The following is a 15078-nucleotide window of genomic DNA, read 5'->3' on the forward strand; positions in this document are numbered from 1 at the left end:
AAGATCTACTCAACGATAGGTGGACTAATGTCCTGGCAGCCGAGGAATACGGCCTCGAGCGCCCAACCAAAAGTTACCCGAAGCGTAAACTGCTACCTCAATTTGACGACGAGGCACTTGATCCCGTACCATCAGCACGTAACGCGGCTGACCGACCACCACGTGGCCGGGATAAAACGACAACTCAAGCCGAACACCAGCCCATACTACCTCGCCGTAAAGGTAGAGACACAACAGCCCGGGGATATACATATGACCTGCGGCAGGACCTGGAAAATAGAGCAGGTCAGACCAGATCGATCTACAGATCACGGGGCGTGCCCCGGCGCGCGACGACGGCTATCTAGCCGAACGCGACAAGCACAACCATGTCCGGGCCAAGAACCGCAGACATACTCGATCCGAGCCACGTCGCGACGTGGCCCGATATAGAGGCTCCGCACTTCCCCTCTGCTTCACTGATGAAGTAATGGAGCACGAATTCCTAGAAGGGTTTAAACCCATGAATATCGAATCATATGATGGAACAACAGATCCCGCGGTATGGATAGAGGATTTCCTCCTCCATATCCACATGGCCCGCAGTGATGATCTCCACGCCATTAAATACCTCCCATTAAAATTGAAGGGACTAGCCCAGCACTGGCTAAACAACCTCTCAAAGAACTCCATTGGCAGCTGGGAAGACTTGGAAGACGCCTTTTGCGACAATTTCCAAGGTACATATGTCCAGCCTCCGGATGCCGATGACCTCAGTCACATCAGACACCAGCCCGGAGAATCAGCCAGGAAACTCTAGACTAGGTTCCTAATTAAAAAGAACCAAATTGTCGACTGTCCGGATGCCGAAGCACTCGTGGCCTTTAAGCATAGCATCCGCGATGAATGGCTCGCCTGACACCTCGGCCAAGAAAAACCGAAGTCCATGGCGGCTCTCACGACACTTATGACCCGCTTTTGCGCGGGAGAAGACAGCTGGCTTGCTTGTAGAAGCAATAGCGCGAGCAATCCTGGCACCTCTGAAGTCAGGGACGGCAATGGCAAGCCACGGCGCAATAAAGGCAAGCGTCGCAACAATAATGCAGAAACCCAAGACACAATGGTCAACGCCGGATTTAGTGGCTCCAAAACTGGTCAACGAAAGAAGTCGTTTAAGGAAAACATAGATGATCCATCCAGTCTAGACAAGATACTGGATCGGCCTGTCAGATCCATGGCAGCCCCGACAAACCCGCCAACCATACCAACAGAAATTGTTGGGTTTTCAAACAGGCTGGCAAGCTCAATGCCGAACACAAAGGGAAGGGGCCGCCCAGTGATAGTGAAGGAGAGGAGGCTCGCCTACCGAACACCGGGGGAAAGAAGCAATTTCCCCCCGAAGTAAAAATAGTAAACATGATAGACATGACACATACCTCTGAAAGGGAGCGCAAGCACGAACTACGAGACGACTATGCCATAAAGCCGGACGCCCCAAAATTCAACCCATGGGTGGCCTGCTCGATCACTTTTGATCACAAGGACCACCCAACCAGTATCCGTCACGGAGGTTTGACAGCTCTGGTCCTCGATCCAATTATCGGCGGATTCCATCTCACGCGAGTCCTCATGGACGGCGGCAGTAGCCGCAATTTTCTTTATCAAGACACTGTCCGCAAAATGGGCATTGACCCTTCAAAGATTAAGCCCACCACAACTACCTTCGAGGGAGTAATACCCAGCGTAGAAGCCCACGGCACAGGCTCAATCTCACTGGAAGTTGTTTTCGGTTCACCGGAAAACTTCCGACGTGAAGACTTGATCTTCGATATTGTCCCATTCCGCATTGGCTACCACACACTGCTTGGGCGGACCGCTTTTGCTCGTTTCAATGCGGTCCCAAACTACGCCTATCTAAAGCTCAAGATGCCCGGTCCACGCGACATCATAACGATCAACGGAAACACAGAATGCTCCCTCCATACTGAGGGGCACATTGAGGCAATTACAGCCGAAGTACAAAGCGGCCTCCTCAAGCTGCACATCTCATCGGTCATTAAACCGCCGACCTCTACTACACAGGACCGACTAATTTTAGAGCTGGATTAGCAGCTCCGCCTCCGTTGTTCGCCTCTTATACCCGCGGATTTTGCACCGCGCATACATAATTATGCACTCAAAATACCTTGCGGAGGCACAATACGGACATGCCTACAAAGCAGTTCATCCGGACTTTAGCATTTTCTCTTTTTTCTAACTATTTTCTTACTTTTTTGCCACAGGTGAATCAATACCTGTCCGTCCTATGGACCTGAAAGGACTCTTTATGAGCCTGGCTTTCCTACAGATAACCGGGGAAGCCTTTTCGCGGAAGCACAGGCGACGCAGACGTGCGACAGGAAGTCCAAAAGATTTTTTGTAGACCAAAAAACCTGTATAGAGCCTTTTTCCTTAGCCCTTGGCCCCTGGCACGTAAAATGACCTGGGTGGTGGTGTCATAATCTGTAAGATTACGTTCGACGTATCAATCAGATTTTAGTGAACATAATCCGTCTTCAGTATTTGCTTCTCCGCATACACACGTGCTTTGTTTCTTCGGCTGTTTCACGCAGACACCTCGGCACAAATCGCCAGGAGCTTGATACGGCAACATATGGGTTGCCAAAAAAGTCCGAACAGCTCTACAACATACTTCGGCGTCACAAGTTTGGCATTATATGCATCAGCTCCGAATCATGTCTTTGGTCAATAGTTGGGTTGCCCGACTCCTGTGCTTCCTACCCTACGTTTCGTCTTATCAGCTAGGGTAGTAAAGGGAGAACTACTACGATTGTGTTTCCGGTTTACCTGGTCAAACACCTCAGTAGAGAAAGCCGAAAACTCACTGTCATGATGCGGCGAGAGCTGGTCAACCACTCGGTGACTTATCAGAATCTTTTGCGATTTCTTCCGTATTACACGAAGGACCGTTTTCCCGGTCACCTATGTAACGCAACCGTATTCGGATAACTGCCTACATTCCAGGGGCTACATAGTAGTCCCACCATAAAACTCCTATGGCTAAGTGAAAGTGTTAAAGCCCTATAGTCCAATTGCCTAGTTCGCCGCACTGACACCTCCGTTCCGGACCAAGACATTGGGTCAAGAGTGATCAGGTGCTATTCCAAACACCCCCGTATTATACGCGAGGGGGCCGAAGCCGACAACTGGCAAACTTTCAGGTTATAAGAAACGGCCGCACAGGAGGAAATAATGGCAAAGCTATATAACACAACTTTAACGTATCATAATATTGTTTTCACAATTCCGGTACATTTATTCAAATATAATATCCTTCAAGCACTGACCCTCTATCAAGCAGGCGCCCTCTAAGACGCCCTCCAAATAATGCTCCGGCGTGCGATGGTCCTTGCCTCCAGGCGGACCCTTGGTTGCAACATCGGTGGCCTTCATGTTGGCCCAGTACATCTTGACGCGGGCGAAGGCCATCCGGGCACCTTCTATGCACACCGACCGCTTGACGGCGTCAATACGCGGCACTGCATCAATAAGCCGCTGCACCAAACCGAAATAGCTGCTCGGAATGGGTTCGGCTGGCCATAGCCAAACCACGACGTCCTTCATGGTAGCGCCGGACATCTTGTGTAGCTCGGCCCACTGGGCCATCTGTCCGTTCAGCAGCGCCGGACGCCTTGCCTCGTTGAATTGCGACCAGAAAAGCCTCTCCGCAACATGTCCTTCCTGTGCTTGGAAGAACTGCTGTAGGATCGAAAGTATGTCTAGGGGGGGTGATTAGACTACTTGACCAAATAAAAATCTAGCCTTTTCCCAATTTTAAGTCTTGGCAGATTTTAGAAACTTAGCACTTGTCAAGTAAACAACCTACACATGCAAGTCTAAGAGTATAGTAGCAAAATGTAAAACATTGCACACACTACAAAAAAAAGACACATCCGTGACATTTTGGGCTGAACGAATTTTTTTCTGTCATACATATGACACTTCTATGACGATAATTGTGACCAAACCCGGTATCATCATAGATGTGGTGGGCTCCTACTTCTATGACAAAAAATCATGACAGAAAATGGGCTTTTCGTCCTGGGCGGGCCGGAGACGCAGCTGCATGACATTCTTTGGGTCGTCCATGACGGAAAAAACCGTGGTAGAAGCGAGGGCGAGGAAAATTTCGGGGAGTTCCCAGTTACGGTGGGAGGTCGGGGGCCGAGCGATGCGCGTTTCTCTCGTACACGTACGCGCGTGTGTGCGAGGCGTTGGCTCTAACTGAACCCGAGCGATGGCACTGCAGGCTACGCGTTACTGAACTCGAGCGATCGATCGATGGCTGTTAACTGAACCCGATCAAGCGATTCCTTCGCTACTGCTGCTAACTGAAGCTGATCGATGCTGCCTCTGGGACAAACAGTGAGCGTTGCGGGGGGGGGGGGGTTGGATGAACAGTGAGCGGTGGCGTTGCCTCTGGATGAACAGGACCCCGTGGTGTGGAGGGCTGGATGAACAGTAGACGGTGGAGGGGTGCCCGTGGAGGGGTGGTTGAACAGGACCCCGTGGTGTGGAGGGCTGGATGAACAGTAGACGGTGGAGGGGTGCCCGTGCAGGGGTAGGGGTGGTTGAACAGTAGCCGGTGGAGTAGCGCGCGGTGGAGGCTGGATGAACAGGAGCCCGTGGAGGCTGGAGGAGGTCGATGGTAGCCCGTGGAGGCTGGAGGAGGTCGACGGTGGAGATGAACAGTATCCCGTGGAGTCCCGTTTTGCGGTACGCCACACCCCTCCCGATGAACAGGACCCCCGTTTCGACCGTAGGAGGTCCGTTTCGTCCGTTTTGCGGTACGCCACACCCCTCCCGATCAACAGGACCCCCGTTTCGACCTTAGGAGGTCCATTTCATCCGTTTTGTGGTATGCCACACCCCTCCGGATCAACAGGACCCCCGTTTTGACCGTAGGAGGTCCGTTTCGTCCGTTTTGCGGTACGCCACACCCCTCCCGATGAACAGGATCCCGTTTCGAACGTGGCCAGTCGAACACAAGGACGTTTCCTCCGTTCTGCGGTACGCCAGGCCTCGTTTCCATCGCCTGTTCCGTCCAAGCCCTCCTGATGAACACGACCACGCATTCCGTTTCGACCCAGCCGGTTGGCTCCCACGCGTTCCGTTGCCTCCCGATGAACACGACGCATTCCGTTGCCTCCCCATGAACACGACGCATTCCGTTGCCTCCCCATGAACACGACGACGATGCTGTTTCTCCGTTCCGACCCAGCCATGTCAATGAGCCCTCGCCGTATGTATGTGCGAGTAGGCGTTCGAGACCCCGCCCGTATGTACACATACGTGGCCGTATTTTCTTTCTTGCACCCTGGCCGCTGTACGTACGTGTACATGCTACGTGCGCGCCTCTACTACGACACGTGCGCGCCTCTACATCCACCAGTATATATGTACGTACACGTTCGCGACCAGAATGACAACGCTACGTACGCTTCGACTAGGTGGGTCCCGACTGTCAGGCACTTCCTTGTGTGCGAAGATGTAGCTGGTGGGTCCCAGCAGTCAGGGGGGCGAATCGTTTTTTTTTTTGCCTGGACGCACTTCCTTGCGTGCAAAGGTGTAGCTGGTGGGTCCCAGCACTCAGGGGGAAACGTTTTTTTCACGAAATACGGTGGCCCGTCCGGTGGGTCCCCGCTGTCAGGTGGATGAATAATTATTTTGCGCGTAATAAGGAGGCACTTCCTTGTTGCGGCCGTGGACCCAGCTGTCAGCGTCTCCATGCACAGTACTCTTCCGATGGAAGTCGGTCGTTGACCACATTGACCACGCCGCGCCGAGAGCACCACGGCGGTGGACGACGGCGAGGCCTAGGAAGGGGATGACACGGAGGCAGGGAAGACTCGGCAGTTGTTTCCCACGCGGAGGGGAGTATGACTATACGAGGGTTTACTGGTTCATCTGCCGTCGCCGGAGAATAACAGCTGGTGTTGGTGAGTAGAGGGATGGCTACGCCAGCGATGGGAGTACGGTGGGGCGGTGAGGCCTGCGCGGCAGCACAGCCGGCCGCGGGGAGGAGGAGCAGGCAGTCCCGCCGGCGCTTGTTTGAGCGGCTGGAGTAGGAAGAGCAGAGATTGAAGAAGCACGACGGCCGTTGGATGGACATCCAACAGTCAGTGCTTGTGCGTCAACCTTTTTTTAGGAAAGCCTCAAATCTGTGGAAAACAGCATACAGCCCATCTGCCATTATTTCTAATAATTTACAGCCCATTTGCTAATTCTTAAGGTTTTTTTTGGAGCCCATATTCTTTTTGTTAGCAGTACAGCCCATATTGTGGCCACGGTTAAAAAATTATACGAAATTTTGCATATTTCGGTGCGGTCCGAACTGTTTTTAATCCCGAAATTTCGACTCACATTCAAACTGATTTAAAAAATAAATGTATATCAATATAAAATCCAACAATTCTCCACGCATAAAAATTAATGTAATTTAAAATCTTGAAATGAAAAAAAGATATTTGAAACTAATTGCCGGTTTGATGTGTTTTAAAAATGTACAGCCCATTTCTCATTACTGATGGGCCATTTTCTCGGCCAGCCGAATGAAAGCTCTCCTCGTCTTGAAAGATTTGCAGCCCAACAGGCCTGACAAAGCGACTTACTTGGCAAATCACAAAAAAACTGGGCTTTGGCCGTGGACCCAGCTGTCAGCCTCTCCACGTACAGTACTCTTCCGATGGAAGTCGTTCCTTGACCACGTTGACCACGCCGCGCGGAGAGCACCACGGCGGTGGACGACGGCGAGGCCTAGGAAGGGGACGACGCGGAGCCGAGCAAGACGCGGCAGTGGATGCCCACGCAGAGAGGAGTACGAGCGTTCACTGGTTCGGCTGCAGTGTGAGGCTGCCGTCGCCGCAGAATAACAGGGGGTGTGGGTGAGTGGAGGGATGGCCTGGCCAGTGGTGGGAGTAGTATGGGGGCGGTGAGGCCTCCGCGGTAGCACAGCCGGCCACGGGAGGCAGGAGCAGGCGGCACGACCGGCGCTGCTTTGGGCGGCTGGAGCAAGAAGACCAGGGTTGAAGAAGCACTATGGCCGTTGGATGGATATCATACGGTCACTGGAGTATTGAGTAAGTTGACAAAGCCCTCCGTCCCCGTCAACTTAGTAGGCCCACAAGTTGGCCTAACAATATGGTGGGTCCCAGCTAGCAGGGGGTATTCATTTTTTTGGGCGTAATAAGGAGGCACTTCCTTGCGTGCGAAGATATAGCTGGTGGGTCCGACCTGTCAGCGGGGGGAATGTTTTTTTCATGAAATACAGAGGCCCTTCCTGTGGGTCCTAGCTGTCTGGTGGAGGAATCATTATTTTGCGCGTAATAAGGAGGCATTTCCTTGCGTGCGGCCGTGGACCCAGCTGTCAGCCTCTTCACGTACAGTCCACTTCCGATGGATGTCGTTCATTGACCACGTTGACCAGGCCGCGCCGAGAGCACCAGGGCGGTGGACGACGGCGAGGCCTAGGAAGGGAATGACATGGAGCCAGGGAATACTCGACAGTTGTTTCCCACGCGGAGGAGTACGAGGGTTTACTGGTTCGTCTGCCGTCGCCGGAGAATAACAACATGTGTGGGTGAGTAGAGGGATGGCTAGGCCAGCGATGGGAGTACGGTGGGGCCGTGAGGCCTGCGCGGCAGCATAGCCGGCCGCAGGAGGAGGGAGCAGGCAGTCTCGCCGGCGCTTGTTTGAGCGGCTGGAGCATGAAGAGCAGAGATTGAAGAAGCACGATAGCCGTTGGATGGACATCCAACAGTCACTGCTCTCGTGTGTTGACTAAGTTGACAGGGCGTTGCGTGTGCGTCAACCTTTTTTTTATGAAAGCATACGCGTCAACCTGTAGTAGGCGCACAAGTCAGCCTCAAATATGTGGAAAATAGCATAGAGCCCATCTGCCATTATTTCTAATAATGTACAGCCCATTTGCTAATTCTTAAGAATTTTTTTGGAGCACATCTTCTTTTTGTTAGCATTACACCCCATATTATGGCCACGGTTAAAAAGTATACGAAATTTTGCATATTTCGGTGCGGTCAACTATTTTTAATCCAGAAATATTGATTCACATTCAAACTATTTTGAAAAATAATTTATATAAATATAAAATCCAAATAATTGTCCACGCATAAAAATCAATGGAATTTAAGATCTTGTAATGAAAAAAATTTGAAACTAATTCCCGGTTTGATGTGTTTTAAAAATGTACAGCCCATTTCTGGGCAAACCAAATGAAACTCTCCTCGTCTTGAAAGATTTGCAGCCCAGCAGGGCCGATAAAGCAAGTAGGCCTTGTTTGGGTATTTCTTAAAAAAAATAGAACTGGGCTAGCCATTTTCAGCAAGAAAAAAATACAACTGGGCTCATGATGTGGTAAACATAAATAAAACCCTGCCTAGACGGGCCACAGCCCCCGCACAGCCCCGTTGTTACCCTAATTCGTCGCTAAAACTAGTATAAATAACAACTGCTTGTTCCTAAAAAAAACTGCGCGACTTGCTGGGTCCCTGGTGTCAGCCGCTCGTAGTGTAATTCTCTCGTTTATTGACTACGTTGACAATGGCTTGAGCCCCAGATGTCCAACCATTAGGAGGAACCATATTTTTGGGCTTGTACTATAGAGGCACTTGCTTGCGTACTGCCATGACGCTGGTGGGTCCCTGCTGTCATCCTCTCCACGTACAGTCATCTCCTTCTTCCTCTCGGTTGTTGAAGACGTTGACAACGCAAGAGGGCGGCGCACCGCGCACGGCGGGCGAACCAAGGCCGCAAGGCGGAGGACGATGGCGAGGCCTCGGACGGAACGAACAGGAGTCGTTGAAGATGCGCCGGTCCAGTCGCAGGCGGAGGGGAGTACGAGGGTTGCCTGGTTCGGGCGCGGGTGCGTGTTGGGGCTGACGTCGCCGGAGAATAACAGGACGTGTGGGGGAGTAGAGGGAGGGACTGGCCAACGTTGGAGGGTACGTACGGTAGGGCGGCGGAGGCGCAGCCAGCCATGGGAGGCGGGAGCAGGCGGAGCCGACGGGGTGGTTTGGTTTGGGCGGCTGGAGGAAGAAGAAGACAAGAGATAGAAGATACACGACAGATGTTGGATGTTAATCCAACGGCTGGTAGGCAGAATCGTTTGTTGACTGGCTAGTAAGTCGACACCACCTTGGATAGGCTATTTCCTCGCGGGTCCCAAATGTCAGAATCCAAATCTGTCACTGTCATGCAGCCTTTCCTATGAAAATTTACAGCCCATTTGATGTGCTAGTTCGAAATAAGTTTGTGGGTGCTGGTGGGGGCTAATCACTTGGCTTCTGTAATGCACAGTGAGCTCAAGCAGCCGACGAGAGTGATGTTATTTCCCTTGGTTGGGATTTGTTACAATATTTCACTCTAAATTAAACGAATGGCAAGCCATTTGCCTTGTTTCAAAGAAAATATGACAGTCACAACCGAGTTGAAAAGGGCAGGAACATCTAACTCCAGCTTACAAACTGTACAAAAGCACGAGGGTTAATTGTTCATCAGGTTTACAAAAAAACCAGATTGAAAAGGGCAACAACATCTAACTCCAGCACTGTTTTCGGCAGTCACAGTCAAATGGATCGCTCAGGTCCATAGAATGAACATCCTGGGTCATAAAATTTACTGGATTATGACCACAATATGTTGTAAATAGAAGTCCGGCATGTTCAGAAGCTCTTTTGCCCACCTGAAACTCCTTTTTTTGCTCTTTGAGATACCCATCCATCAAAACCATGCTGCTGATAAACTTAAGGCTGATGGACAATAGTAACCTCGCATTCAGCAGGAAGAATGTGACAAATCTTGTGTTTGCACGGTTGGCTACATATCGTTCTAGCGTTATTGTGTTCAATCGAATCTCATGAGAAGTGAGATAATCCCGATGCTTACGAATCCACCGATTGGTTATAACTTTCTTACCCCGTCCTGTTGCCTAAATAGACATGAAGATTGAAAACAGTTAAGGTCTAAAAGAAGAGTGTCGAAAGAGCAACAGCTGAACGGTTAATTCTAGTACACTATATGCGGGCTTCCAATGTGCGTGAAATTATCACCTTTATATACAACTTCTCCAGACATGGAAAGCATTGCAGCAAGCCAATAATCTTGTTCAGATCAAAACTATTCATTTGGATATATAAGATCTTGACAGAATCCAGCACCATTGATAGGCCATCCATGGAGAAACTCTTCATTGAGCATAGAACATAATATTAGTACAAAATGTGTACTCCAAGATGATATATAAATTATGTGCAGAAATTTAAAATGCAGCTTATGGTTACAAGTGTAGATGATAATATAAAGTACCTGAAGAACTGTGGAGCCAAGCACCATATTGAAATGAGCACAGAGATCATGTATTACACCCAAGGTCTCCAGTTTAGGCGCAGAGAGGACGGTTATTTGCAACGGTGAATAACTAGAATCAAGGATCAACCTTTGAAGTGAAGGGGCATCTTGGATGATGAGCTGCCTTCCGTCAAAATAAATTCCAATTCTTACAAGGTTAGGCGACTTTATTTGGAGACAACCGATTCTAACTGTGAAAACAAGCACCAAGCACTCCAGCGCAAGGCAACCGGAGTCGATGATGCTGTGCAATGAGGCCTCCGATATAGGAACCCGCACAAGTGAAAGTTTCTTGAGAAATGGGAGTCAAAGGTTTAGTACCAGATTGTCTGGTAGGTAGCACAACGCAAAGGTGGCGGTGTGGAGAGAGGACGAAAACCGCGAGATGGACATTGATGCTGAGGGCACAAGTTCATGGCGTTCGGTATGTGGTATGTGATTTCCAGGGGAATATTAGAACTCAAGCAGCTGTAGTTCTGTGAATTCAGGGGATTTCAGCCAGGCGTCCACCGTGCAGGGCATGGTCTGCTTGCTCAGGTAGCATGACGGGATGCAGAGGCTTTGAATGGAGCCCTGGTGGGAGGAGATGATGGCTCTGGGGATTTCAAAATCATTGAAGAGAGATAGCTGACGACACTCAAGATTAAGGGGCACGGAGCGCCATAGAGGGCGCCACCGAATTGAGAGGACTTGGGTGCGGCAACAATCCTTGGTGGGGAGAAGCGAGATGATCTCCCCAAGGACGGCGTCCGGGAGATTGCTGATGTGGTCCACTCGAGATTCTACGGGTTCCTCGGATCCGGTGGGGGCGGGGTCGCCGCTTCTCCCCGCGCTGCCGGGTGCAGGATCTACAACAGGCGTCGCCGCTGGCGGGAGCCTCATCTTCTTGGCGCTGGGGTCAGCCGACTCCATTTTCCTCGAGGGCGTCGCGTCGCGCTCACGGATTTGAGCAGAGTAATGAATGACGAGCCTAGTTGTAGTGCGAGCGAAGAAGAAGGGGAGCTGGGGTTTTTCTGTAGGAGTGAGGAAGAAGGGGAGCTGGGGTTTTCTGTAGGAGTGAGGTGAGGAATTTGGGGGTACGAGTGGAGCGAGCTGACGTGAGGTGGGTGGGAGCGAGGAGGAAGAAGAGCACCCAGGTTTTTTGGGGGGGGGCGGTGTGCTGGGTGTGGGTAGCGCCTCTCATTCAGTAAATATATGGGCTTTTGAATTGATTTTACTATTTACTAGTGTGGATGGGCTGTTTTGTCTTGGGCCCAGAGAAACAATTACTACTAGTACAGTGGAGACACTCTACCGCTTCTGGCTCCTCCTAGGTCATTGAAATGTCTCCCTCTACTGAATGTCGTTATACTTTTGTTCACCGACATGCGGGCCATGCAGCGCGCGGGCCCAAATGCCATCCACCAAATTAGAAGGCAGTATGCAGGCGGGGAGTCACCCCGGTCGTAGCGCGGCAGTAACGAGCCGTCGTATCACAAAACCCCACCTCCCCGCAGTCTAAGTTTGACGGACGAAGCAACCATCATTTCACTCTTCGCTGAATCCCCTTCTCCCTCACCGTCTTCAAGAAAGGCAACACTCGCACCTGCCACTGTTCTTCTCTCCGAACGAAGGGAAGGTAAGCGGATCCGTGATATTGGTATATTTTCGTTCAGAGAAAAAAAAAGAACTTTTGCAAAGCAGTAACCGATCCTCACTCTCTTTCTTGTTTCATTGTCATTGCGATTGTGTTTTCCTTTCAGTGGTCTCCTAGTATTCGTCAGTTTCATGATGGACCAAGGAGAACCAGGCAAAGATCTGCAGATATTGGAGCAGACGCGGGAGGCTGATCCACACGAGACAGAGAGCTCCAAGAAGATGGAGGCAACCACCGAGCCGACCCCAGATACGCTCACGGCCACTACTGAGATGGTCGACGCCCCGTTTGAGGTTACAGCCCCCGTGGCACTGCAGGAGCAGTTTTCCCCCTTCGAGGATGTGTCCCCCCCGCTGAGCCGCCTAAGGTGATTTCCTTCTTTGCCGATCTCGATTGTGGTTTTTCATCTAAGTATGTGGTGATTTTTTTAGAAAAGGAAGTATGTGGTGATTAATAATGCAAATTTTATTAGCTTTGATGCCATGCTATACATAGTGGTTTAAATAACTTGTGTTTCTTATACTGAAAAGTAATTCAGAATTTGTTTCTGTTTCAATTAGAGCCCTAATGCAGACAAGGATTGTGTGGTTGTACATGTCACTCGCTATGAGGCGGACGACCTGAATATACGCACTGGGAAAACAGAGTTCTTAGGCTGTTGGATCCTGGAAGCCATTTGCGGTTATACCAATGAAGAGTTGTATTCCAGCCTCACTGTTGTCAGGCGTGTTGTCCAGGGTGTACTGAAGCACAAGAAGTTCGAAGCTACTCCTTCGTTTGTGAGGCATACTGTTCTTGTCAAGATTACACAGGAAGATGACGTGCCATGCCTCCACAAACAAGTTTATCAGTGGGAAGGCCACAAGGTTGTCTTCATGAAGGTTCACAGGATTGAGCTGCTGCGGGACGTCCTCGATGATGTTCATGGCAAGGTCCGTCTTGTGTCCAGCCCAAATTAGATCGAGGCATGAAATAGTTGCCCCAGCTAGTGTTTAATAGTAGTTTGGATTGTGTCTAATTATCCGAACCTTGCCTGTTATCGACCCCTCTGGGGCTAGTACTCTGTTTGAATCCGTCTATGGGAACTGCTGCTACTTTTGTGTGCCCGTGAATCATGTGAGAACCATCGTAATTGTTGCTGAAACAGATGCGTCCTAACTAGTTTTTTCATGAATATGGCATGGTAAGACATAAGTTGTCACGGTTTATCATACGAGCAGTGTGTGTTTTGATGAAATAGAGCACTCGTTCGAGAACCGTGCGCCGACGTATACATAAGTACTTGTAAACACTATTGGTGCTACCCCACTTGTAAGCAGTTGTGCAAAACACGGCAATTTGGCTCAGCTCGCTTCAACACTAGGCTATCGACCAACTAACAATCAACAATCTGCTGTCTGACATATAAGCAACTATGTATCTTGTTACAGTGGTTCATGTAGTTAATTGAGGCCACAATGTAATAAATTCCAAACGTTCACACGCTAGTCCAGCGCTCATGTGGAACACTCACATTAAACTCGTCTTCATAAAAGACTTGAAAAGCATAAGTTAAGCAATTTTATACATCTCAATGATTCATAGAACATAACAAACATATAGTAGTTCACAGCAAAAGACAAAGTTGTGAGAAGGTTTACAAATCAGGAAAAAAAAGCAAGGCTTCTCTGAGCAAAGGGCCTCCCGGCAGGCTTAAATTTCCTGGAGTTCACTCTGGTTTTTTCTTGTTGCCACCTTCCAGGGTTAGGTTCTCTCATTCCAGAATAACCAATTAAACGAAGGAAGGAGCCGGTAGGGGAAGGGGATGGGACGGGAATGAAGGAGAATGGGTTGGTATGTGTGCGAATTGAGATCATATGGCTTCTGTGCTAATTTAAGTCTGCAAACTGAGCAACGACGACATGCATGTCTACATGCCAATAGAAATTAGTTAAATGAAAAACTAAATGATGATGTGGCAGTTTGCTGATGTGGATAGGCTGCATGTTAAGAGAAATAACATAGTGGGGATGAACTATTTAGGTATTATAGATTTGCACAAAGTTAAATATTTCCTATAAGGCAGCTTGTTTCTTATGAGCAGGAAAATATTTTTCAGAGAAGTAATAAATCATATCCTGGGGACTACGCACACAACCAGGAGCAAGAGTATTGTACCAAGCTTTAGCATCACCCTTTAATGAGAAAGGAAATAATTTGAGAATAAATTAATAACGAGTTTTCTCATCATGAGTAAAAAGGGTGGCTATATCATTCAACTTAGTAAGATGTGCCACAACAGTTTCAGTTTCATAACCATGGAAAGGATCAGATTCAACCAAAGTAATTAACTCTGGGTCGACAGAGAATTCATAATCCTTGTCATCAATAAAGATAGGTGAAGTAGCAAACTTAGGATCACATTTCATTCTAGCATTCAGAGATTTTTCTTTGTACTTGCATAGTAATTTCTCTAGATCATCTCTATCCTTACAAGCAAGAATATCTCTAGTTGTCTCCTCATTCATAACATAACCTTCCGGTACCTTAGGCAATTCATATCTAGAAGGACTAGTTCTAGCAGGTGTTTCAGGAGATTCAGTTTCAAGCTCATCATTAGATTCAACAACATCAGGTTGTATTACTCTAGCAATTTGTGCATCAAGAAAATCACCAAGTGGCACATCATAATTTTCAAGCAAGGTACTAGCATCATCATAAGCATCATTCATAGCAGAAGTAGCATCATCAATAACTCGCGACATATTAGAATTGATAGCATGTGGTGGTGTTGCAAGTTTACTCATAACAGAAGGTGAATCTAAAGCAGAACTGGACGGTAGTTCCTTACCTCCCCTCGTCTTTAAGGGAAATATCTTAGTCTTTGGATCCTTCAGATTCTTCATAGTGATAATATGATAATAATCCCAAGTGACTCAACAAATATAGCTATGCTCCCCGGCAACGGCGCCAGAAAAAGGTTTTGATAACGCACAAGTATAAGGGATCGCAACAGTTTTCGAGGGTAGAGTATTCAACCCAAATTTATAGATTTGACA

Source organism: Triticum aestivum, chromosome 5D (genome assembly GCF_018294505.1).
Source record: "Triticum aestivum cultivar Chinese Spring chromosome 5D, IWGSC CS RefSeq v2.1, whole genome shotgun sequence".
Taxonomy (NCBI): Eukaryota; Viridiplantae; Streptophyta; class Magnoliopsida; order Poales; family Poaceae; genus Triticum; species Triticum aestivum.